This window comes from Haliaeetus leucocephalus, unplaced genomic scaffold (assembly GCF_000737465.1).
Source record: "Haliaeetus leucocephalus isolate CR32 unplaced genomic scaffold, Haliaeetus_leucocephalus-4.0 Scaffold1, whole genome shotgun sequence".
Taxonomy (NCBI): Eukaryota; Metazoa; Chordata; class Aves; order Accipitriformes; family Accipitridae; genus Haliaeetus; species Haliaeetus leucocephalus.
In genome coordinates this window covers 835,815-862,564 of record NW_010972437.1, presented here as the reverse complement: position 1 = coordinate 862,564, position 26,750 = coordinate 835,815, and positions in this window count along the sequence as shown.

Sequence of the window (26,750 nt, the reverse complement as noted above, 5' to 3'; positions counted from 1 at the left end):
TCTGAGTTTGACAAAGGAGCCCTCCTCCCTTTCCACTCCTGTTATAGTAATTCCTTTAATATTTACCCCCCATGCAGTGTTTATTCTGCAGTCAAAAAGGAAATTAATCTGCTGTGCCTGTGCTAGCGACACCCTGGAATTGCCAGGAGCAAATGTAAACTCCAGAGTGACCTCCTGGGTCTATAAAGCCCATTGCCCTGGATCACACTCTGCTGGTTTAGTTTTTTAGGATTCCACAGATGCCAAAAGTAATCTTAGTTTACATTAAATACAGGCAGGTCAAAGACACTCCACTGAAGCCAAGAGTACTACTTGCATGAGTAGGGCCTACTCACAGGAAGAGGATTACTGTTAGGAATAGGGATTAAAAGACTGAAGCCATCGGACCGTAAGTCTTTTTTTTTTGCTGTGTCAGGCCTTGACAATGTAAACTGGTCACTGGAGCTGAAGGACTCCCAGGATGACGTTGCCTGGAGATCACAGCCCCACCTACATTCCCCCGAGGTTAGGCTTGGGGCTTTTGAAGTTTCTGCCATTTTGGAGGACACCCAAGCCTAATTACAGCAGAGACTGGGTGCTGCCAAAAGCACAGAAGCTGCTGCAAATGTCTTCATGCTCTAATATTGCAAAAGTGGCTCAGTGAAGCTGAGCAGTCGGTCCAGGCTCTGGCTCCCAGCAGAGCAGTGTATTAAGGAGTGAGGCAGTGACAGGTAGTGAGGAAACACCCACGGCACTGATGCTTTCAGGGCTGTCACAACACCCTGCACCAGGACAGAGCGTGCACTAGCCAGCAGGCCTGAGGGTCTTCCAAAGCACGTGAGGGGCGCAACCTTTGACAAAGTCAGTAACAGGTTTAGGGTGACTCAATATGTTAGAGACATTCGCAGCAGAGGGGGAACCCTGTGATGTTGAGTCATGTCACACAGCCACTACTTTGGGCCAATGACTTGGCTACAGTCTGGGATGCTGCCCTGCCTCCCACGTGTTAGCTGTGGCACAGGGAAGAGGGGTTTTGCCCAGACTGTGGCTTGAGAGACCTAAGAGTGTGAGACAAAGTGGCTCTGAACTCTCTTTCTCTCCTACTTTCAACTAAAAGAAAGTCTGCCTTTTATAATGCGTTCACCACTGGAGAACTCAGCGGTCTTCTGGGATGGCTGCAGCTCTGTCACACACTCTATAGTGGTGGACATCACAGCACCGACATCTTTGCAGGATGAGGGCTGACTCTAGTTAGGACTTCCCTGCACTTGTTGCCTTGGTACCGGTTTCTCTCTGACCGTGCACAATGCACACCTCCTAAGGAGGGTGACTAGCAGCCTGGTAAAAACCGCTGTGCTGACAACAGCAACCTTTATGGGGTCAGTAGGAGTGATGAGGAGAACGTCAACACAGGGACAAAGCAGAGTGCCTTTTCCTAGCAGCCTCCAGTAACAGCAGCATTTCAAACCCCTACGTATGTGCAAGCCAATATTTCAATGCCTTCAGGTTGCTATGGACAACCAAAGATTTCTAAACTGTCTTACAGAGCAGAGCCCTGTCACACTATACACAGCAATAACACTTGGCATTTTTATTACCAAGAGCTCTATGTCAAAAGATAAGAAATACTGTCATCACTTTGCAACTGAAGATACCGAAGGTATGATCACTTCTAGGTAAAACCGATCCCTTGGGTAAACCCCACCCATTTAAATGCTCTCATACCTGAAATTACCTCCTCAAACATACAGCCCCTTCAGATAAACCACACAATGTCTGGGGCTGAAGCACACATGGAACTGAGTCACTGGGATAAGAAGAACAGGCTCTAGAAAACGACCGGGGGTTACTGGGAGGAAAGGTCCCTGGAGTGAAGTTTCCCCACGGGTATAATCCCGGCTGCAGCAAAGCTGCACGTCTGTTTACAGAGCAGCCTGCTGACTGCTCGCACAGCAAGTGGCATTTCCAAACGTGTACCTAGAGCCATGAAGAAAAAGCCAGAGACGGGGTGCAGAGCCTCAATGCCCCACCGTCCGGCCAGCTGGCATCCAACCTGTGCAGCACAACCTCATCTCACATGGCTTCAGAAACCCAAATATTTTAAAGAACGTGCCCATAAGTCCTTTCTTTGGATCTATCTCATGAACATTAATATGGTGTACACTGTGCCTTCTGGATGCAGGGAGTACTGTTACCTGCACTTCAGACAGGGGAAACAAGGTAGAGCAAAATGAAGCGACCTACCCAACGTCATCATGCAGCAGGTCCGTGGCGGAGCTGTGGCAGACTTAGGTCTCCAAAGTCTGCTAACAGCACTGCAGTTTCTATCAGTACCAAGACAACTATGAAATTTAGTAGCATTACTCCCATTTTAAGCTGGTGAAAACGCCTGTACAACCTGCAGAGTTACAGAAACTCACCCCCTGCAACCTGTTGCCTTAAGCATAGAAATGCAGAGTCTCTGAACCATTCTTTGGCTTGGCACAGAGAAAAGGTCAAGGAAAAAGATCTAGGAGTAGATTTTGCTTGTCCTTCTTCATCGATACTCAATGCATGCCCTCCTCTCTTTCAGCAATCTGCAAAGCACCACCTAATTTATCTTCCCACCAACACAGACACAGAGAGCACACCTCCATGATTAATGGAGTTTTATACCTGAAGAGTTGGTTACATTGCAGCAGACAATGAGAAATTTGATTATCACTAATACAGTATTGACACAAATGTCAATGCTGTGAGGCAAGCAATATCGTTTTGAATCAAGGATCTCTTTCATCATTATTTTTTTTTTCTTTGCTTCTTCCATTTTAATAAGCTGTTGTTCTGTGTATTACCCAAATGCTCCCGACTAAAACTATCTGGGGACAATTTAGTTTTTATGTAACACTTCATAAGTAGGAGGCACCTCTAACAAAAAGATGCTGTGTGTTCACGTAGCCCTATTATCATTTAAACACACAATACTCCAGCTGAAAACTCCGGTCAACTGATGCCTTTACCTCAGTGATAACTAATCTGTTGTTTTATGAAAGTCAAATACAGCAGGAAGCGGGAATAATGGCTTTTTTTTGTCTCTGGAGAATTGCATTGATCAAATCACTCAAATCTTGACGGGCCAAAAATTAAATTAAGCCTGGCGATCCAGTCACTCAGCCAAACGACTGAGGGAGTCAGATCTGCAGGTGGGGATTTTGCCTTGCAAAGGGCCCACCGCAACATGGGCGGGAGGCTTCAGCTGGTGGAGACTCGTGTTCCCCTGGCCACCCCTTCACTTGGGAAGAGGACCATCCTTCCCAGACAGGCAAAGGCATAACAGGGCTACTCTGCTGGGTTGTCTGGTGGGAGCAGTGGCTTGATGTGGGGCTGAAGGGCTTTGCACTCAAATGCCTTTCCTGGTTCTGGACTTCCTTGGCCAGACTGCTGATTTCAGACTGTGGTGCCTGACCTGGGCCTTACCTCCTGCCTCCCTTCCCCACACCCGTCCCTTCCTCTCCACTGCAGAGGTCTAGCGGTCTCCCTCCCGTGAAGGACGATGGCTTCAGCCGTTTTCCCTGTCTGCCTTTTCATGAGTGAATCTCATTTCGGTGCTTCATGATGGTGCCTCCAGCCTCTTTGGGCTTTTCCAAGCACTGCCTGCAAGCCGCAGGTCTCAAATGGTATTCAGCCTGGTGGATGGAAGTAGGTCCGTGAAGAAACCCGGTTACCCTCACTGAGTGATCATTAAATTTCCATATCTTCAAGAAGGAATTAGCTTAGCTTCTGACACAAAAATGTCAATAAGGACTGGAGAAATAGGCAGGATGGGAAAAGCAGCAGTTTCTGGGGGGCTAGGAAGGGAGCTCTTAGTGGCATCCATGCAACTATTAAAATCCTTAAACTCAGCGTGGAGGCTGCACAAGAAACTATACCAAGTCTTGAAGCTGATCTCGTTTCTATCCAGAAATGAGAACGGAGCGGAGGGAGAAACGAGCCTTATGGCCAAATGGCAAAGTTCACATAATCACTTTGAACTTTATACCTGTCCTTCAGGAAATGAAAGCACAGCCCAGGCAAAACAAATGCAACAGAGCTTGCCTGGGAAAAACCTGAAGTGGAAATCAGCAAAACCAAAAAAGAACTTTAAGAGCTAAAGAAAAAAACCCCTCCATATAATATTTGTATTAATACTTTGTATTAATATATTAAAAGCTGAAAGCCTGCAAAAGCATTTGTAACCACCTGAATGGAGCAAAGCATGAGATAGAAAAGCACTGTGAGGCAGCTAAATAACCTCCTTGTCTCTGTCTTGCTGCAGGATGCGATAGGGTGGCATCTCCATCCAACCTGCTCCTTGGGGCGATGGACCGGGGTACTGTCAGGAGTGGGGTGTGAAAGGAGGATGCACAACCTCAAACCAATAAATAAAACAGACAAAAAATTATCATGGGACTGGAGAGCTTTCACTGAAATGGTGTTTCTTCTGCTGTTACTAGTTTGCTTGCTGTAATGACTGAAAATTGGGAGTCCCTTAGCTGAAAATAAAGCATGCCATTAACAGAAAGCTAAATTGTTTGAACAAGTGAATGAATCGCTCGTGCTGCGGGTATCAACTCGGTTAAAACAACCGTCCTCTTTTCTTCAGGGATTATGGCCTCTGACTTGTTTCATCTGATAAACTTGTTACACCTTCTGGTCAGCAATTACTTAGGTGGCCATTTCTTTCTTCCTCAAGACCTAGATACTCTCATAACCCAGATTTATTATTTAGTGGTAACAGCAAATTTAAAAGCCAAAATGAAGGAACTGAGTCACAAACAAGAACGATTTGATACTAATTCAAGCTTGGGAGAGAGTCAATTCTATAAATAAGGAATACAGCCCAACAGACTAGATAGAAAAAGGCTTATTTTGAGTCTGCCCAGGTGCTCTCCAGCCATGGAAAGTCAGAGGATAGCTCTGCTCTTCACCGCCTCCCAAGTGTTACATGATTGTATTCCGACTCCCACAGCATTAAAAGGAAGACGACAAAGATCACTACCCAAATGGCTGGTCATTAGTGCAATCTATTAAACAACCAGAGACATGAGCTACAATTACATCAGTGAATATAAAAATTGTATGTAAATGCCATCCATTTCACACTGCAGGCTACGAAACGGGCAACAGCTGTGACAAGGAAAAACATTCCCTTCCCCATCACTAGAGATTTTAAAAACCGAGTTAGACAAACACCTGCCTGGTGAAGGTAAAGCCAGTCATGCCCTGGGGCAAAGGGATAGCCTAGATGACTTTGAAAATGTTATCCAAGCCCTATTTGCTACAGTCATACATGTGCAACACTTTACAACTGTTCAGGAGTCAGTGTCTGCTGGCAGATGAGATCACGGTTACTACAGTAACCACAGCGATTTTCTTTTCTAAAGGACAGACAGAGAAGGGTTTTTTCCTCAAACTGTAAGTATGCTCAACTCACATGCTTAAATGCCTGCCGCTGCCAGGCTCTACAAACTAGTCCTGAAACAAAGAGAAACAGCAGTGTTTGGTCCATGCATGGGCAGTGGTGGTACCCCCCAGTCCCCCCCCCCCCGACATCGTGGGGCTGCTACAGAGTTTAGCACTGCTTGCCTAAGCAATTTTAAAAAAAGAAAAAAAAAAGCACCTCCACAAATCTCCTCCCTCCAGATGCAGTGCTCAGGTTTAAAAAAATAAAAAATTGCAAATTAAAACCTAACCGAAATAGCTACAGACATGGAGAACAGTAATAACCAAGAGAATTTAGGGTTCTCATCAGTAGGCCAGGAACAAGCTTGGTGGGAGACTGGAAATTGCTGTGCACAGTGTAAATAAGCTACATGGACTGCCCTCTACAGTGTATCATTAGACTGCACTTAGTTGGCATGTTCCTAAGTCACTAGGACTATTTTAAAATTCAAGTTGTACATTTAATTTATCCTCCCACTTACCCATACCATTTGAATGTAAGTGTGAAAGCTTGATCTGCCACATTTATCTTTCTATACTTCAGACATTTCTCCATTGCTTTACATTTACTTTCCCTAAGAGAGGAATAAAAGTTATTCTTCCTTTGGTAATCTACTAAAAAACCCTCTATTAGTACTCATGATATTCTTTAATGCTTCTAATCTTCCAGTCCTCATTCAAGGAGTCATTACTTGGGAAGAACTTCTTTTGCATCATCAGACTTGGTCTGAAATTGAACACATGGAGCCTTTATTCACCCAGACAGAGACTGGTTTCAATGCCATGATGAGCATTAAAGGCTCACCAGTAAGAGCAAAGGCTTTCTAAACTGGGCCTCACATACACAAGCCAGACTTAACACCTCCCATCCCAGCACCAACCCAATGCAGAGATTGTCCTAAGCATATTTCTAATGCTGTGTAAGTCTGATGTTTTGTATGAATTTACTGATGCCTAGCTTTATGCCTTGTATCCTATTTTCATTGCCATATGTAAAACTTGGAGGTGTTTTCCCCTCTATGAAAGTCTTCCACTGGGATCTGCTTCTCTGTACTGGGCACTTTTAACAGCATCACAAACTCCTTTTTCCCAGCACATAGTTTCCCATCGTATTATATTTATGTCTCTGCTTGACTTTCTCTGCCAGCACATTTGTTGAGAAAATAAGAGCCCTTGGGGGCAGGTAGTTGTTATATTTTCTTCATGCCTACAATAATTGTACCTACTTATTAAAAACCTCACTGACAGTATGATACAATAACCTTTGTGATTTATTTATCCTTCAGTGAGCTTTAAAGAGAGCTACTGCCTCTTTTCCAACTTTGTACTGTATAGTCCATCATCAAATGCAGCTTTGCACTCTGATGTTTGTAACATACTACAACAAGAAATTGCTCTTTGAATTACATTTATTCCAACCTTATCTAGTTGATTTACTGGTTCCTTAAATATTTGCTTCCTTATACTATCTTAATTGAAGATTCCTCCTGCCTATATTTTCTTTCACTGCTATTCTACAGAGAACAACGCTCTCCTAGCAGCACTTTCATGCTGTCTTCCCCATTTTCTGTGTACAGCACTGTACCTATTTTTTTTTCCATCGCTTTAGTCTTTAAAAAAGCCAGCTAGAAGATTTCAAGGGCATTAAAACCAGCTGGATTCCATAACGCATTTTTTTCTTTTCCCCAAGGAAGGTCTGTCTTCTGAAGGCACAAGCAAAACATTTATAGGAGGTACCAGCATCCTTAAGGAACTTCTTTAAGGTCCCTTGCCCTTGTCTTCTGTATTTTTCTGATAACTGGGCATGCAAGGCAAAGGACCTATTAGTTGTGGGTTTGTTTATCATTTCTGGTAGACACGCCTGGAAACATGGCCAAAATCTCACCAGTTTCTCATCTGTTCCTGCCGTTCTAGCTTGGAGTAACTCAACTGTAATCAATGTTCCACTGGTATAATGGAGATCAGCATCCAGCCCCACAACCTGCCCAAAGCAATGTTTGGTACACCCAAAATCAAGACATTTAGCCTTCCTGTGGTGTCAACAAAGTACTCGTGGCTCTTTCTATATGGGGTATCACAGACATACTGACGGATGACACTGTTGGATAGGGCTCAATGCAAAGCAGCTCCTTCACTCTATGCCTTGCTAATGAGAGATGAATAGTAGATATTGTAGTGAATTTATTCCTGTGACCACTGAGGTGGACTGATCCTGGCATTGCTCCACATCTGCCAGCACTATCCAAATCAGCCTTGGGGGCAACCAGTACTTTTTTAGAAGGTGCTGCTGATTTCAAACCTCTGCCCTGCAGTGGAAGCTCTCAGCTCTGTGCCGAGGCTCTCGCAGAGACCAGTTTGGAAAACGGGAAGAACCCCAGCAGCCTGGAACAGAAGAGCCATGGTTTTTCCAAACAAACAATGAAGCTTTGCTACCTCAGCCTCACTATCAGTTGGATCTGTACCTGTGAATGAAAAGCAGATGAAAAGGTCTACAAATTTAATCTGTTGGGTGGTGGTGGTTTTTTTTACATCAGGTAACTGGAGTATGGGAACTCCATATCACAGAGCAGATTAACAACCCAAAACTGTAAGTGAGCAGTAGCAACTGCTTGGAATAAGACAAAAAAGAAAAGGTAACAGGTTCTTCCAGAAAAATACCGAACAGAAAAGGCAATTCTTAAATGTACTAGAGAAGAGGCAGACACATCATGGGGCTGGTACAACTCGACGGCAAGGGCTAAGAACTTCACTTTACGCTCTCTCCTGCACCATGCCAACCTCTTTGATAAAGTGGTATTTTGTGGCACGGATTTACGCAAATTAATTCTGAGCATTTCTTTAATTTGTTTAACTCTTTCTGGTTTTCATGTCTTTGAGCGTCCCCTGTTTATCCTTAAAAGAGAAAATGGAAATGGAGCACCTGATTGTCTCCTCACAATATCGCAGAGCATGGCATGGCACATGACGGTACTCAGCAGCACTCCTTATTCTTTTCTAGTACCTTTTAAAGTTTCCCAGGGCTACTAACACATTTGTAGCCCAATTTTGAAGCCTCCTTTCTAGAAAAAAAAAAAAAATCCAGTTAGAATGGAGTTTAGCCCTTGAGAGCAAAAGAAAATCTCAGTTTTTCTTTGCCTGCTGTGTGCTGAAACAGAGCTATAGCTTGTCTTTTTTTTTTAATTAGATCCAAAGAAGGTGACTAATAATGACCACAAATAGGAAAGCTTTGCCTGAAGCTGCTAATAATATTCTATCACCTTATCTTTAAATTATTTTTCATGGATTATAGATGTTTATAATTATGAATCCCCCCAGCTTCATTTTATCTAGTACAGTAAAATAATAAAAATCATCCTGCTCTAAACTCTCTATAGCAAATCCTCTTTTTAAAGCCCTTGTTCAACATCCTCCCTCATTTTCATTTTCTTTGCTGCTGCTGATTATACTAAAGCCTGGCATCTGAAAATTGAACTGTAGCATTAACCATTTTTTCAACACAGACCATACCTATTCTTTCTGGATGTTAACGCTAAGTATATTTGAAAACACCAGGCTGCCTGCAGTGAAATGCCTTGCATTCCCATTGTGTTACTGTAAATACCATTACTATGAAGAAATGGTTGACTTTGTTTAACGCACTGTTCAGATAGTCTGCAGAGATGTCTGTGGTGCCAGTGTCAATCCCGTGCTTTAATTATAATTTTAATCATCCATGATCTTCCATTTGTTTGTGCTAGAAGCTAATTATTTTTTTCTATCACAAAGCACTGGAACGATGTCTCAGTATTAATAATTTTTATTAGTAAGTAGATTTGCACTTCAGACCTGCTCACTTGCTCCGCTAGATCCTCAGTTTCCAAAGCTGGTGCTAAAAACCCACGAAACATCGAATTTCTTCTGCCTCCCACCCTCTGCGCCTAACCAGGACATTTGATGACTCGTTTAGATTTGGACTTGCACTAGCAGAGCATCAGACTGCAGGGTTAATACAGGTACATACCTACAGTGCAGCAGAACAATTCAGTACACCCCGCACCTGGGGTCCCACAGCTCTGGGGACCTCTCAAACCCGGTTCCTTGCCCTGTGGTTGATAACCTATATCAGATATCCTTCACAGCTTGCAGAAGACTATATCCTTTTCTCTCAAGTCTTCAAATTCCCACAAGAGGAGAGATATAAGAGCGAGGAACCTAATCTCCTGTGCTATGTCTCTGCTTTTAACACTAGTCTCGTACTATCTTTGGCAGGCAGATACAGGAGAACTTGCTCTGCTCTGCCACCTGGACACCCTTGTAGTCAGTCACATAACATGGCACCAGTCCTGAGACAATAACTCCAGATGAGTGGCGGATCATACTTGTTTGGGGCAAAGCACTCCACTAATGGTGTTGCACCTCTTTCATCACACAGCGAGCTCACCTTAGGCTGCGGCAGAGCACACAAGACTTGATTGCAAAGGAGCAATGTGTTGCTCAGCTTCTGAGGTCACTTCAACCCCACCGAAAGCTCTTCCAGGAGCTAGAGGCACTCCCATCCTGAAAGCGGGCGCAGCAAGGCATCATACCCAGAGGCTCCCAGGTGACTCTCATTGCCTTGCAGCAGGTAGGGGGGCCCGCCTCAGTAATCAAGCTTATCCTAATATAAGCTTATAGCTTTATATGATTAAAAATCACCCTAATAAGAACACACCTCAAGTCCGAATACAGAAAATCTGGAAAAGGACTTAAAACTCACACTAGGCTGACCAAGCTTCCTGCTCTGCACAGCCTTAACTCTAGCAGGGACATGAAGGACTCGCAAGCCCTTTACCAGATCTCCCCTCTGCCGCAGCAGACTACCTGACAGGCTGCAGCTTGGCAAGAGAAAGCACGAAGGAAACCACTCCTGATTTTACGAAGCGATACCAGGACTGCAGACCCCGACCCTGACCCCCACAGTCTGCTTGGCCACCTGTGAGAAGTACCAACTCACCTGCCTGTGTTCATCCGAGAAGTGAGAGAAAAAATTGACTTTCTACCTGTTTTTCTTCATCAGTCTTCTTCGGATGCCTGCACACACTAGAGAGCCTGCAAGTCGGCTCCGGGAGCAAGCAAAGAAATATTACTTAGAAACACTTGAAGAGGGCCTCAAGCTGTGATGCTGGATTCATTTTTTTAAAAAAAATCCATAAGTATGGCAGGTATTTGGGTATCGGTTGTTAGTTCACGTCCACGCCTGGAAACGCAGCAAATTTGCCTTACTTTTCTGCTTCTGTAATTTCAATGAGCAGGCGTTAGACGTGCCACTGGCTCATTTGCTATTATGCTTTTCTGCTTTTATCCATTTTGTGGATTTAAGTTTCCTACCTGAGTGTGTGAAGGGTTTCTCATTTTCCAGCCGACTGCAGGCAGCTGCCTGCGCAGGGCCCGGCTTGGCGCGCCTGCCCTCTCCCGGCAGCCCGGTACCGGAGAGGGAAGAAGGGACTTGTCCCTCAGGAGCCGGTTTCAGGCAGAGAGGGTGACCCACAGCGGATTCACACACGGGTTTTCACCGGCTGCAGTGCATGCCAGAGCTTCCCCGTGATGGGTTAATCTTCCTATGTGAACTGTGCAAAAATAGTGCACTTTCAAACGTATCTAAAATAACATAAACACTACAGCAACTATAAAGCACAAAAAGGGGGAAGCAGAACAAGGAGAAAGGGGCCTCTCTGAATTAAATGAAGAACTATCATTTTTCTTCCCACCCAGCTTTTTTGGTCAGTAGCTCTTGGTATTTTACATCCAACAGCAAACGCAGCAGCCATTTCCACAACAGCCGAATCACTGACGTAAATGCACCAAGGCAAATACTCTCACCAGAGGTAAATGCACTCACCAAACAGCTACGAGGAAAGCGTTAAACTAGGGCTAAACGCGCTGAACGTGTCTTGATCTGTCTGACATCGGGACATGGAGAGCTGGCACCAGAGCGACCCGAAAAAAGCAGAAGCTGCAGGGTGGAGTAAGACCCCGGTGCCACGGAGGCACCTCGCTGGGGCGAGGCCGTGGTGGGCCTCGGTGGGCAGGAGCTGGCCGGCCTTCCCGGTCTCTGCCCTCCTCCTCCGTCCGGAGAGGCTGAGCTGGCTCGCTTAAGCAGCGACGGAAACACAACCCTCTGATGGAAACAAGGCTGGACTGGAGTTTGGGGCGGCCGTTTCCACCCCTTGCGTTACCCAGGATGAGCACAGAGCTCACGGGACATCTGTCAGGCAGCAGAACCAGGTCCTGAAAGCCAGGAGGCCTGCGGGGGGGTGCTCGGCGTGGGCTTGCCTCGCTGCCTTCGTGCCTGCTAGCAGTGTGCATCTCCCCGAGGGGGACAGCAGCCCCAAAGGGGCCAAGAGCTGCAGCCAACGCTGTGGTCAGAGCGCCCGGGACAGCTGTGCAGGTGCACGACTGCTGCTCGTCTCAGCTCATGCTGTGCTCGTGTATGCATGCGCCGCAGCGTATGCCTATACTCAGTTGTGCATTATGCATGTTTTCACGCATATATTCGGTTCTGCTTTATCCCCGTCTAACTCTCCTACTCGTATGGCTCCCTGGAGCACTACGTGGAGGTGGCTGCCACCAACCAAGGTCTCCAGTACGTCTGCGGCGGTTACGTATGCCGAGGAGCAGCCCCACCAGCCTTGGCCAAGGGCCTCCTTCACAGCACCTTTCTTACTAAAATCTTCCTGGAGCAAAAATCTGGCCCCACAGGAGTGAGTGACTTCAAAGTCCCTCTGTGGCTCTTTCTAACCTCCAAGCTTTCCTCGGAGAGGCTGTTCTCCAGCATTCCTTCCAAGTGATAGTAAGGCTGAATCAGATGTGACTTACAGTGATGACTATTAGCTTCCTAACAGCCCTGCCATCCTTTTAAAGGCCACCCAGAACAATCATCTCCTTTTTTGCCTCAGTGGAAGAGTAATTAGCACCTAAACCATCAGCCTGTATGCTGAATCCTATGGTTGTGAGAGCTTCGTGCTCATCAGCTCCCATTTCACACTACCCATCCAAAAAGATGAAATCATTCTCACTACATGGTCATGTTCACGTATCATTCTCAATTAGTTTGACTTCACTCGGTTATTGGCAGAGAACGGCCTGTGCTTCTTGACTGATACTGGGGCCAGAGCGTAAAGATGCTGATCTAGAACAACCACTGTGTCTGTCTCTTGCACCACACTGTCTTTGTTTTCTGCAGAGGTTGTGCTTTTGCATTAAATACTGTCTTCCTTTTAATGCTGCTGAGCTGGATTTAGCTCTGTATAAAATGATTACTGCCTTAAAAATAATTTTACAAAAAGAAGCAGCAGCAGCCAATGCTTAGAAGTGATACCTCAGCTTCCTCTTTTCTCCTCAGTGAGAGATGAATTAAAAGCCAACTCAGGCATAGGTAAAAGGCTAACATCAATTCCCCAGCAGGGAGAGGAGGAAACACCTGGAACCAGTGCGGTACACGGGGCTTTGTGGGGATGGAGCAGAGTGCCGCTCACGTACCCTCACCCTGCCTTCCGCGTTTTGCCCATGCCAGCCTAACAGCATCGTCACCTCACCTTCTCCTTTTCTGGTGGCGGACAGCTGAGGAGACGACGATGATAAGCTCCTACTGCTGCTGCCAAAGCCACTTAGCGCTGACTCAGGCGAGAGGCATCACAGGACCTCATTTACCAGCTCCCCACAGGGGTCTCGCATGGGGTCAGGGGCAGGCAGGTACGTCTGCAGCCCCCGCTTTGTTCTTAGCCCCCACGCACTCCAGGGAGCGGACTCGGACTCAAGTCCCTGAGCCCTGTCTTTCACATAAGACTTCACAGCCTCGGGAAACAAGAAACCAATAAGAAGTGTTACGCTTTAGAACTTGAATAGGGTTCAGGTGGTTGAAGACAAGCTTCAGAGCCTGCTCCAAAGTCTGTGAAGCTGGTGGTAATGCAAAGACTCCCCTTGACTTCAGAGGGATGAAGTCCCAAGGGAAGAGAGAGTTGATAGCTGACCTGCTTGCCTCACCGCGCAGGCTGAGAAAGGGAGCTGTAGCACAAATCTCTTTGGTGCATCAAGTTACAAGCAAGTCCCCTGAGGCTGCAGATGCTACAGGAAAGATGAACGCGAGGCCTGGGTCTCCCAGGGGTTTTTGTTGTTTTGCTTTTGCTGAAAGCTGCAGTTACAGGGAGACTCCTTTGCTGATCTGATTTTGCCCAAGTGTTTGTGCTTCAAAGTTGCTTAATTTAGCTAACAAACAAATTACAAACTCACACAAAATCTTGGCATTTCAGAGCATCCCAGTGCTCGTCTGTACTCTCCTTGTTGATATTTGCCCATTCCTTTCCCTCTATCCCCAGCCACTCCACTGCTATCAAAGCTTTCTCATCAGACTCGTTCCTTAGACTTTAGGCTCACAAACAAACAGCATCCTTTGTTGTTCCCCCCCCCCCCCCCCCAGAATTCCAGGGTATAAAGGACAAACCACAGCACTGATACAAATATCAAATTAGCAACAATAAACAGGAGCAAAACCCTTCATATAGGAATTTCCCCAGGAAAGCCCAGGGACAAAACAACACGATGTGGTTGTCACTCCCCCACACCTTCCCAGGCTTTGTCAGCAGTGTTATTTTTACAGTTGGTACTGCGTTGAGCGCAGAGAACAGAAAAAGCAGGAGATCACACGCTGTCGAGACACTGAGGCTGGGCAGGGCAGGCACTTTTATCATCCAAATTCTAACAATTATTTACCAAAGGGGCTCTCCTTCACTGCTGGGATGGGCTACGGAGGTACACACAGCCTGTTTTGCTGGTGTGTGGTAACCCATTGAGTTGTGGTAACCTGCTGCCTTAGTTGTCCCTTCGTGCCCCAACACCTTGTTCTCCACAACTGCTGGGCTGTGCCTCCAAAATACACACAGTAGAGGAAGGAAAAATGGTGTAAATGACCCCCCCCCCCCTTTTCTTAAATAATAAATCTCTCATTTCTAAAAAAAAACAGAAAAAACCCTGTTCACAGAATATTATTCACGATAGCCTAAGATCTGTTACTTTGTAAGTACGAGCTTGAAGAAGGTCATCAGTCCATGGTTACCCTTTATTAAAATGCTGTAGGTCAATATGGGAATAACTACTCTTTACTGAATAGATAAATTATACATATACATACCAACAAAAATTCATCATAAATGAAGTCAGGGGCTTTTTTCTCCAGCTCTCACAGTATCTTTTAGCATACTGCATAATACACAGTATGTGTGGTTTCCATTATAGAAAAAATGGTTTGTTGACTGTGACAGGCTGTAATTGGACTGTAATAAAAAGCAGGTCTAGTGTAACACTCTGTGTTCATACACTGTGCATCACAATGGAATCTTGGTCTTGGTTGCCTGTACCTTGTGCTTGCCCTAATAACCATCGTTAACAAGAGCGGGTAAAAGCTCTTTTCTTTGCATATAGTATACAAAGTCAGCCTATGGGTTCCATAAAAAAGAAAGTGATACTACACTGACTGTACCAAACATGAACAGAGCTAAGAAATGGGCTTATCTCCGACACTGAATTTGATCAGTGAATTCCAGAAGCATCACAGACAATTCAACCTGGATAAATGTCAGGCCTGTGTATAAAGCAAATTAGTTTTGAAGATGCTCCATCATGAGGCTTCCAGTACTTTCAGCAACCAGGTAGAGCACGTTTTTTCCAGGGTTTGGAATTAAACACAGTTCCCTGAGTCCGTAAGTTAGTTCAGCTTGCAAAAATGCAAGTTCATTTTTACTTTACTCAGACTGGCTTCTACTTTATTGCTGGACTGGCTCCAAATCCCTGAAAGTGTTGCAGCTGGCCTATCTGAGGAAGTCCAGGGACACTTCTAGGTGGTGCAGGAGACTGCTACCGAAGCATCTAAAGGACAGAGTAGCATAGCAGGTACAATGGGGGGGAGGGGGGGATTTAAAAACAATAATAATTAAAAAAAATAATCAGAGATACTGTATAGGAACAGAAAGAGGGACAATGTTGGATCACAGGAGAGCACACAGGAGCAAAACCCAAAGATGAGTAGACTCATGAAAGATCTTGAAATTGAAAAGAAGCGTGACCTTGGTCATGCAGGAATTCCAAGAAAGGAGAAATTACAAGGTAACACCGGAGAAAGCTCAACTTAGCTGTGTGTTCTCTGGATTGGAGGGAGATTTTGTGCATACTAGGATGCAAGAGGGAAAGAGGCTGCAGCAGCCAACACAGGAGATGTTGAAAGAGACCTTTAGGTGGAAGGAGAGAAAACAAGCACGAGCACAGTAGGTGTTATCTGAGCGGGGCTATCCTGAACCCTTCTGAAGAACTGGTGAGGAAGCTGGCAAGGAAAGGACTCTGCTGGGCTTGTTGCAGCAGCTACACTAGTGTATAGTCCCTGGTGACACGGTGACAGAGAGGCACATGTCACCAGGGTGAAAGCTGTGGAAGGTCGTTTCCCACGTCTGGCTTTCTTCGCTTTCCTCTGTGAGCAGCTCCCATTCTGATGCCGTGATAAAGCAGGTTTTTCATTTGCCTTTTCCAAAACAGGCTGATCGTTTTCTTTTTTAAAAATTCTTCCCTATGACCTTGGCTGGAGAAAGCCCACAAATTACTTGTGCTATTTGACTTGACTGCTCATAGGAAACAGAGAGAGGAACATTTCAGCAGTTCTCAGCCTGCGCACATCAGTGGCAGCCTCCTGGGGTCTCCCAGGTTTCAGCTCCAAGAACTCAGCCTTTCAGGCAAGCCAGCTTGATATGAAAAAACAGAGTGTAGATAGGAGATAGAACATCACATGTGTCTAATTACTGTTCCTCTGCTGCCCTAACAATTAAGTGCAATACTAAACGATCTGTGGGCTGTCACCCTTGCACCCTGGCTGTGTGTGTTCTGAAGGGTTGATTTCACACTCAGGAGGGTACATGGCACACGAGAGAACAAAGACCCCTATTTTTTCCAAAGCAGCAACTGCTCGTGAAAGCCCTTGCAGCAGTTTGTTACAGCCTATGTCACTGAAAATGCTGCCAAACATTCAAAAGAGACAAGCAAAGATCTGAAAGATCTGCAGAAAATAAAGCCAATCACCAGGGCTGGGATTTTCCAAGGGAAATTAAGTGGGACAACCCTACTGAAGAGTAGACCTAAAATACTGTGAATACTGCTGTCTTGCTGTAACCAAATTAACTGGGTGTCACGGATGCAGTGCTTCATAGGAGGATGTACTACATACATTTTCTCTTGAAAAACCTACCCTCCTTGTTCAAGGAAATCCAAGTGGTTTCATTTCTCTGCTGCAAACAATTCACTTCCTCCTCCTTCTAGCAGAAGGAAGCTGCGGGGATTTTAGGCAGGAGAACATTAACCCCAGAGAGAGGCCACCTCTGAAATACACCTACGTACACCAGTCACTCATGGCTGCCTCAGAAACGCTGGTTTGCTGCTTGACCTATTTCTGGCTTCAGCAGAGAAGTAGAAAAACAACTCACCATTGATTTTGCAAGTAGTTGTTCTGCAGAATAAACCAGACCAAACCTGGTGTTTATTTTGCTTCCTGGGGATCTGTCAGAGAGGTCACTGGAGAAGTTACAGAGATTTAGAACAGGAGATAAAGAGAACTTGTTTTCAGTTCAAGAGGCTGATACTTTCTAAAGCTGCCCACCTGTCCTAGATTTTCCCTTCCTACAAGAGTTTGGTAGAAAAATAAATCTTATAAAGGCAAAAACCTGTGAATTATGAAGTGGCTTTGATTCCCCAAAGGAGGTGCTTAGAGGAGGCTCTTAAAGCCCGATGATAAATGGTAACCCTCCATGCAGGCTCCCAGTGTGAAACACAGCCACGAGCATCCTTTTCTCAACGGCGCTCTCTTACCCCTTTGACAGCCCTTTCCCTTGCCTTTGTTGCCACCTCAGCTCAGCTAGCTTTCATTTCTGCTGCCACATGGGGATGAGTCCTCCCTTAACCCATCCTCCACCAGCTAGGATGTCCTCCACTGGAAAGCCGCTCTTTGCTAACTATTTAGAGAAAGCTGCTCCGAGCCCCCAGATAGGCAACGGAGCTGAGATCTCCTATGGCAGCAACGTTTTTGCCCGGCTGGAGGCTCTGTGTAGGTAGAAATGCTCGGCTGGAAGCAGGTGGGTACATCTGACCTCTGCAGAGCCCCTGCGCTGCACCAGCACTGGATGCCAGAGCCCCAGGGAGGCACCGGCACAAATGGGCTCGGGTGGGCGGAGGGCAGCAGGCATCATTTCTGGCAGGTTTCAGTCAAAGGCTCTGACTTCTAATCCTTGGGTTCGTGAAGGGTAGAGGCAGAAAAGCAAAGGCTGTCTGTAAGATGCAGTTTCCCAGGCAGGTGCAGCGCTGCTGGGGATTGCGTTTGCATCAGGTATAAGTCATTAGGCTTAGCAAATGGAAGCATTTAGGGTCTTGCACGTTAACCAAGAATCGTAGCACCGGCCGCGGTTACCTTAGAAAGAAAAAAACAAGTGACATCTGCCCACACAGAGCAAAGTGAAATGGGAGGCAGGAGGCAACACCATGACAACACCCAGCAGCTGATTTTTTTTTTCAGGACAAGATAAATGCAAGAGCAGCCAGGCTGCGTGAGAGGTCTTTCCAGTGCTGTTCCCTGACCTTGACAGTAGCCACCTTGTAGAGACTGGGAAAGCATGTAGCAAAACTTCCCCAGAATATTTTATCCGAGGATTTGAGGAACCGAAGCCTCCGAGATGTATGGTGGAGGGCTGGAAATGCCAATGTGCCCGCACAAGACCTGTGCTAGGAAGCATAGAAGTAAAACACTCTTTGAGGCCTATCTGAGACGAAAAGCTGAGGTTCATGGCTACAATGAAGCCTTGTGAAATGACCGTGTGGCGAGGAGTACCTCCGGGAGGCATGCAGAAGAGATAGGCACCAGAGCAAGCATAATCGTTGCCCACCCAGTGCTTTGCTCAGCAAGTCTCCAGGCTATAGTTGATGCAGTTGCGTGCATGCCTCGGGGGGGTAGGCGTGGGACAGGGACCCCACAAGATACGCTGCTCCTCTTCCCATGTCTACCTCAGGAAGCCCAGCCCAGCCACCGCGATCTCTCCTCGGTTAGCACAAGAAAGCTCGAACGGAGCCGGAAAAAGTTGACCAGTTTGCCATGAAGGAGACTATAAATCATGCATGCAAGCAAAAGGGTGATGGGACAATCAGCTGTCATTACGGAAGCCCTGGATAAAAGAGATGAGGAAGCAGAACAGTGCACTCTCACCTGGCTCCTGCAATTATGCACCCAGAAGCATTAAGCATAATTAGACAGAGCCATCTATTTTTGGAGTTAGGAAAATGCAGCAAGAGTGCCTAAAATCAGATCCTCCTAAAAGAGAGCAGGGAGAGGGGCTACAGAGAGCAAATGCACTGCCTGGAAAGCACTAGCAATGGCCTTACCGTGCTCTCCTGACCACGGCCAGGGAGGACATCTCGCATCTGGGGGTCACAGCAACGCAAGGAGAATCCACAAGCTTTGGCAGCAGAATAATTGAAGATTTCTTAATCCAGGGCCTTTTCCTATGCCCGAGGACAAAATGCTTGATCAGTGCCTTGCAATCAAGCCTGCAAGTCTGATATATCAGGTATATTTGGTATTCTGAGAGGTGAGGAGGAATTTCAGAGGGGCTGGAGAAACAGCAGTTTCTCCTTAGCCAGAGGCTGTGTCTGCCAGTAAGGAGATGATGAAAGAATATCCAAGCTGAAAACAAAGGTAGCTCGGTGGGAAATCCCCCTCATTATAAGTGTAAAGAACATTTTCCTGGTAGGAAAAGGCAGGGAAAGGAGATACAAAAATGAAATCCTCATCTCCTCCTAAACAGACTTTTTTCTCAGCAATTCAAACCCGGAAACTCACCTTCAAATATTCCCTCTCAGAAACTGGAGCTGTAAATTCTGCAAAGGAATGATGTATCCCACCTGGGTGCACAAGGAACCTATGGAGAGGGACACTAGGAGGAAAGAGAGACCGCACAGGCCATTTGTGCCATCACCAGGTGCCCTCCTGTCACAAAGCTGGTTGCACAGAATCCCACCTGGCACAAGGCAGATCTGCCACAGAGCAGAGGGCTGTGAGTCTTTGGAAAGAAATGGAGATATCCAAAGGATCAGGCCCTGATCCTGTATCCTCTTATACATGCTTCTCTTATGAGAAGCCTACCTCTGTGATGGCGCTTCCCTTCTCAAAGAACCCCCTGTGCTTAGACCACCACTAGCATTACAGTGCCATGAAATACAGGACATAATCTGTCTGCCCTGTGTTGGTTTTGAGTGCTGAGGAGTTCTAAAGTGCAAAAAACTTTTTAGTCCAAGAGACAGATTAGGGAAAAATCAACATCTGACACTACGGCCATGTTGATCTGCTCAGGTAATATCTATGCAGTTAAGTCGGGTGTTAATTTTTAAATAGATCTACACCTCATGAAAAATTGACCACCACACACACAAAAAAAGTATTGTTTGAATATTTAAAAAAAAAAAAAAAAAAAAAAAAAAAAGGCAGAGAGGCATATGAACCCACTTCCAGTACACGCTTTGCCAGCACACTTTGCCAGTGTGCAATGAACGCACACTGGGAGCGGCATTTTCTCCCTGCTGGGGCTGGATCCATCGCCTGTTGCTCACACTGCTGATCCTGGTTGTCAGTCCCAGAGGTGTGCAGTGCTGCTCTACCACCAGTCTGACCACAGTGTTCAGGAGGGTCTTAGCCCCTGAGGGCCAGTGAGTAAGTAGACACCACCAGTGACTTTCTCAGCTGATGTCAAACCAACTTCTCGTGTATATGTCACATGGGAAAGTAATCTGACTGTATCAGTGGTCTAATTTTGTCATTCCTGCTGTGCAACGTAAATGGGAAGCCACTCAAGGAACAGGTAAGTGACCAAGATCTGAAGCATCTCTGGACTGCTGCTGCCATATATCCTTTGTGACCAACCAGCCTGTGTTGGCACAGGCCTGCATCGACTGGCCGTGGGTGCGAGCTGGATAAGAGTCGCTTGAGAGGGACACGAGGATCATTTTGACAGAGGCTTGTTTTAGGTGTTACTGCTTCCTTTTGCTACCACCATTTCTAGTTTGATCCACCAAAAAAATGGACTATTGAAGAAAATAAACATACCATAGCCAGGCAGGATATGGATCTAGGAAGACAGAGTGACAAGCAGGTTACACATTTGATTACAGTGGAACGGAGACATCAGAAAGATGTGGCCCTGGAAATATTGCTGCACATAAGCCTGCTCCTCCAAGAATACACATCAATATTTGCAGAGAATTCCCATGCTCTATGTACATCACAAACACATCAGGCCGGTCCCTTTCGTGGACCTTTTTCACCACTCTCCCAAACACCCTTTTGCTTATTGTAGGGTGCGGTCTGAGGCTTATGAGCTATGCCACTGGTGAGAAGTTGAAGTCTGGTCCTTTCTTAGGTTTTCATGCTGTAGTGACCAGCATGACTAGGCTACCACAGGGTGATCCAAATCCCAGTCTGGATGGGGAAAGAGTTGCAAGGGTCATTAAGACTGGTGTGTCTAGATCACCTTGGGGCCTGGACACCCATGCCCAGCTCAGCCCTATACCATGGAGGAGGCGCGGGATCACCACAGTCATGACCTACAGTCCAGAAGCATGAGTTACGCCCAGAAGTGCATAGGGTAAAAATTCTCTTCACACTTCCTTGGGTGTAATGAAATGCAGGGGTGCCTGGGGACCCTTCATACCATAGGTGTAAGTAACCCCACATACTAGCCCTTCCAAGTCCCAGGCTCTTCTCACCCCCTCATTCCTGTGCCCTTGTGCTTCCCTACAACCTCATCAGTCAACTGAGCCTTACACAGTGACTAAGACAACCAGTTTCTTAAACTGTGCCAGGATTGTTGCTAGTGTTCCCATGTAGGGCAGAAGGGCCCCAGAGACTCTTTCATGTCTGCATCCTTTCGCAAAAACCTATCTGCGAAGTGATAAGATCAGAAAGTTTTTATCAGTTGTTTCTGTGACTGCAGATACTGCCTGCCCAGCGCTGTGGTTGCTTTTCCTCTAGAGCTCACATAGGCTCTAAAGGCTAAGTTTTCCCTTGGGAATGAAAATAAATCACTTCAGCTGCTTTTCTTGAGGTGCTACAAAACAAACTACAGTGGAAGTGTTATCATTGGTAACAGATTTAGCCTGCAGGACCCTGTGTTCATTTAAATTTTAACATTTAAAAATAGTTTCCCATGGCACCATGTAAATACAAAGTATGGCCAGCACAAGCAGATACAAATTGAGTGAAGTTATATTGCTTGAAGTTATTTATTTCTGCATTTGACAGCTCCTGATGAAACCCTGCCTCATTACTCCTCCATACCCCCGTGTGCATTCAGGACACTGGAGCGACTCAAGAGAAGGAAGAGCATGCAGGAGACATTACCATCTTAATGATTACACTGATGCCTCTCTCTATTACACCTACCTGCCACCCAAATACCTGGGAGGAATAAAACATTTACTATCTTGACAAACCGGTTGTGCCTGATTCACACCACTGCCAGGATTATAGCAGTTCCTAAGAGCCCAGAGATGCCATCATTGCCCTCCTGCTTACCATGCTACTGTTACACTGTTAACCTGCTGATACAGGCTTGATGGGACAGCAAAATGGGGTTTGAATCCATTATCTTCTTTAAAAAAAAAAATTTTAAAAAAATCAGTTGTTTTCTCTGGAAGGGGGAACCTGCAAATATTTTGTGTCATCCTGCCCCAAATTAACTTTAAATACACCTGCTCAGCTATATAAATAAACCAACTGGGGAAGGGGGGAAAGATGCACAAGAGACTTCCCTGCTTTGCTTTCTGAGTGCCATGGAGATCCCACTCAGGCTCGCCCCAGTCCCTGCAGCTGGAACTGCTGCCTGCGGGGTATCAGCTGGGCTCTGCTAATGACATGCTCTCAAGGCTCGCAGGCTGGCCAAGACTGAACAGATTTAAGCCACGTCCCTAGCAGAAACTACCATTCTTCCAGATGCCAGGCCTTGCCCTGTCAGACTATCATGGCCTCTCAAATAATAGGTTTTTCCTCCTCTTCCTTTGTCCACAGAAATAATACTTTCCTAAAATATGGATACTTTCCCAAAATACTCAGCTTTAGTCCTGCCTGGCACAAACCAGCTCAGGCCATGCAGTTAAATCTTGTCAGACTTAAAACAAACTGAGAGCGGGATCCAGTAAGTAGCAATCAAACAACTTGCCCCCCTGAAAAATGGAGCTACTAAATAGCAAAAAGAAAGCAGCCATTTCCTTTATGCAGGCTGAGGACAAGCAAGAACCAAGGAAACAAAGACAGCACAGAAGACATGCTGCATCCTACCTTGTGGGAGCTTAGAAAGCAAAGCAGGGAGTTGGAGAGGCCAAGAGTTGTCTTTGCAAGGAAAGAGGCTTCAGCACACAAAGCAAGGTGCACTCAGAAACACAGGGATTTCTCCCCCCGCCCCTCCCAGTTTAACAAAGGGATGCCTGATCAAGGAAAACAGAAGATCTATCCTAGCGTTTCCCAACTGCACCTAGTTGGATAAGCATTCCTCAAACTATTATTTTTTTTTTTTTGCCCATGCTCTGTCTTCCAAACCGATTGTGCTGCCTGGTATAGCTGGATGATGTCCAAGGGCTGCTGCCCTGTAACAGCATCATTATTTTTAGGGAGATAATGACATGGGAAGAGGGAAGGGGAGAAGCAGCAACATGAAAGACTGACTGTCAGAGCCCAGAACAAGTTTTCAGGCCTGGCATTTAGGAAAACTCTATTTCTAATGTGAAGTAAACTAGATCTAGAAATAGACAAAGAAAAGATATGGAAGCCCACATCATCAATCTTAGAGGCTGGCTTTTCAGAGAAACCAGCTTTTAGGGTCATGGACTCATCTGCCAGGTGGCACATCTTTTTCAACTGAATCCTTACGACAGATGGGCTTTTAGCTGAATTTGTTAAAAAAAAAAAAACTAAACTAAAACCACAAACAAACAAAAACCCCCCAAAACCAAACCCCAAAACCACACACACAGTCACACAGTCTCAGATGTGTACATGCAGGAAAAACTGTCACAAATGTCAAAGCCTTGTCATTTCATATCTTCCTTATAAAATAGAGGTTCTTTCATAAACCTACAAACATAAGGAATCAGGGAAATGATAGGTCTGTATTACAACAAAAGTTTCTGTTAGTTTGTTTGCCTATTTTTGTGAGTCAGAGTGGCTACTAGAAAACAGAGAAAACAGGCAAAGTGGTCTTAAGTATCCTACATTCAGAGCATTAACAGCAACGGTAGGGCATCAAGAGCCATATTAGCTGTGACACAGTTACAGTTCCATAGGATCATCCCAAGTATTTGCTGGAAGTTGTGTTTTTATTCACATTTTATTTCTTTTTAACGTTTAACAAAAGACTGTACTGCAAAAGCTAGAGGAGAAGAGAAACCAGTCACACTCCCCTCCTCTCCAGGCTATTCCCACAGTCAGCAGGGAATTGCCATACTTAACCTCGTCCTTATTTAAGGCTTCAGTCATTCTTCACGCTTCTTTGCAGGAGACACCAGGGCTTTGAGACAGGCCTACCAGCAGGTGCACGGGGACTCAAGTGCACTGTGAAGGAATACAAGCACCAGCTAATTAAATCTATTGTTAAAACAATTTGTTTCTTGCTGGGGCCAAGTCATCTGAAAGTGTTTAAACAAGACAGGTTTCATTTCTGAGGGCAGACTGCCATCTTCACTCGGGAGCTCCTCACCCTCCTCGCTTCTGGTATTTTAGATTTAAAGTACAGATCAGCAGCAGAATAAGGATTTATATTAAAATAATGATAAAATAAAAGTCCAAGGCCAAAATTCTGAACTCTCCCTTAGAACGAGCAGTGTTCGGTGGCAAAATCCATGATTTCGCTAGGCAGCGCGAGCTCCTAGAACAAACAACAGTGGCGAGCGAGCAAGGAGATCTGCAGTGCACAAATCATAAAGGTCCATTGCTAAGGAACACCTGCCCCCAAGAGGGCACTGTGATATTGTATATAATTCATGGCTTGTGAGCACCCACTGCCTGAGCAGCGGGGTGCAGGCATGCCCATGCCTCCATCCCAGCCCAGGCTGGCATGCCTGGCCTCCACGCTCTGCAGTCGCTGTCAGCAAATCAAGGGGAATGCCTGGTTTCTGCTTTTAATGGATTTATCTCCCTTTTAGGGAAACACGTGCGCAGGAAAGCAGTGCAAAGCTCGCTTCTCTGGAAAGCAAAGCGACAAATGATGTAATGCAGGGTCTCCTGCTACTCGTGTGAGCCGATCTGTACTCGCTGTCCACCCAAACCGCCCATCCTTTTGTCTCCGCGTGTGATAAGCCTCAGCTTGCTTTGGCGGTTTTCCTCTCAGGGTTACGGCTAGTTTCTTGCTTGGTTTCTCAGGCAGTTTCTTCAAATCCCACAAAAGCCTGTCCAGTTAGATGGAGCAGACAGATGGAGTCTGGTCAGCAAACAGACCTTCAGACCCTGTTAGCTGCCTCCAGCCTTGTTCCCAAAGTGCCTCCCTGCCTGCCTGCCTCTTTGATACATGCATACCCACACCAGCTATCTGGTCCAAGATTACCTCCTTCTGCCACTTAGGATTTGTCTTTACTATCTTCCAAATCTCAGCCTAAGCTTTCTCATCAATCTCGACAGCTCTGAAGCTTTTTGGTTTGCATGTCTAGCCTGTTCTCTCCTTCAGCTCCAGCCCTGCCAGGCTCTCGTACAGGACTGGCTCGTACAGGACTGGCCAGACGTGTGGGAGAAGCCATCTCAGCGATTAGTTGAGCATCTTCAAGAAATGTTTTAGCACATGACTCTAGAGCAACTCATGAAATTGGCCTCTGACAACATCCATACCATTTAAAGGCATTTAAACATCTGCTCCATAGCCATAACGCTTTGCCATCGACTTTCCGACTCTGTGTACCATAGGCTGTCGCATCCTAATTACAGGCTAAGTTCTGCAGTCCTTAATTGGCCACAAATTAATTACAATAGGTGCCAGACAACTAAATCTTGTTCTGAATACATAATGCTCTGTGATGAGGTTCTCCACAGGCAGGTAAGTAAATCAGTGCAAGGAAGAAATTTAAGTATTGTTCATTTGGGACAGTTAGCCACAAAACACTTACCTGCTTTTCTAATTTAATAAACATGACTTGATGTGGTCAGAAAAGCTGCTCATTTCCTAACTTTTCTCTTGACCCTTGTCACCACCCAATTCCAACTCCATTTCCACTAACCCAAGAGGCACTTGCTGTGGCTTTTGAAGTCTCTGCCTTGCTTCAAGCCTCACCTGAAGCCCTCTCCCTCCTGTCTGACAACCAGCCGTGACAAACACTGGCTAGCTCTGCCTAGGGACAGAGATAGCAGGCACACAAATACAGTAAGCAAGTTAACAGCTGTCGCAGGCATTTAATCTTTCGGATATGAAAAGCGACTTGTCAATGCTGAAGCAACAAGGCGAGCAGAGAAATGTTCCCTGGTCTCAGAAGATGTGCAGCGTGGAGCCCCAGTTCCTACCCATACCTTTTGTAATGGCTGCCCAGTGCTGGCGGTGTATCTCGGCAGGCTTGCTGGGCTCTTTCCCTGGCCTCAAGGAGGGGCAGGAAGAACAAGCTTAGACACTTCTCTCAACCGGGCAGCCTGTCAACACTGCACAGCCCTTCCCTTTGGCTCGTGGGGATGCTTGGAGGATCTCCCTGGTAAATGCACAGGAATCAGCCACTTGAAGGCTAAGCCAAGCGTCTGCAGCGTGGGCCAAGGAAGAAAAAGCTTCCCGGCTTTTGGAAGGCAGGTGGTGGGAAGGAGCCATCTGAACAAAGACACAGGGAGACCAACACCTCTGGCCAGGAAAAGGGTGTGGTGAGGTCCCAAGGCTGAGTCCCCCCTCCGCTCCCAGCTCTCCCCAGCCATGCCTCCCCCCGCTCAGCAGGCATTCCAGCACCGAAAAGGAAAACTTGCTTCCCTACACAGCTGGTTTTCCTTAACTCTGATGAGCCAGGCATGACTTTCCACTTACTGCAAGGATGGACGCATAAGATCTCACTCTTCTTCCTCCCTCTTTCCAGAAGAGTTTTGGTGCAAAGCCTATCAATGACAGACCTGCCAGGAGAGTCCTCCTGGTCCTCGAGCAACCAGCATGCCAGAGCCTGCTTAACCCCTTTTGTCTCCTACTCAACTCTAGTTTATTGCCTTCAGGTTTGAGATTCTAGGCAGGTGCAGCCTGGCGATGCCAGCTGCAAAATCATGTTTGCAGGCTAGCCCA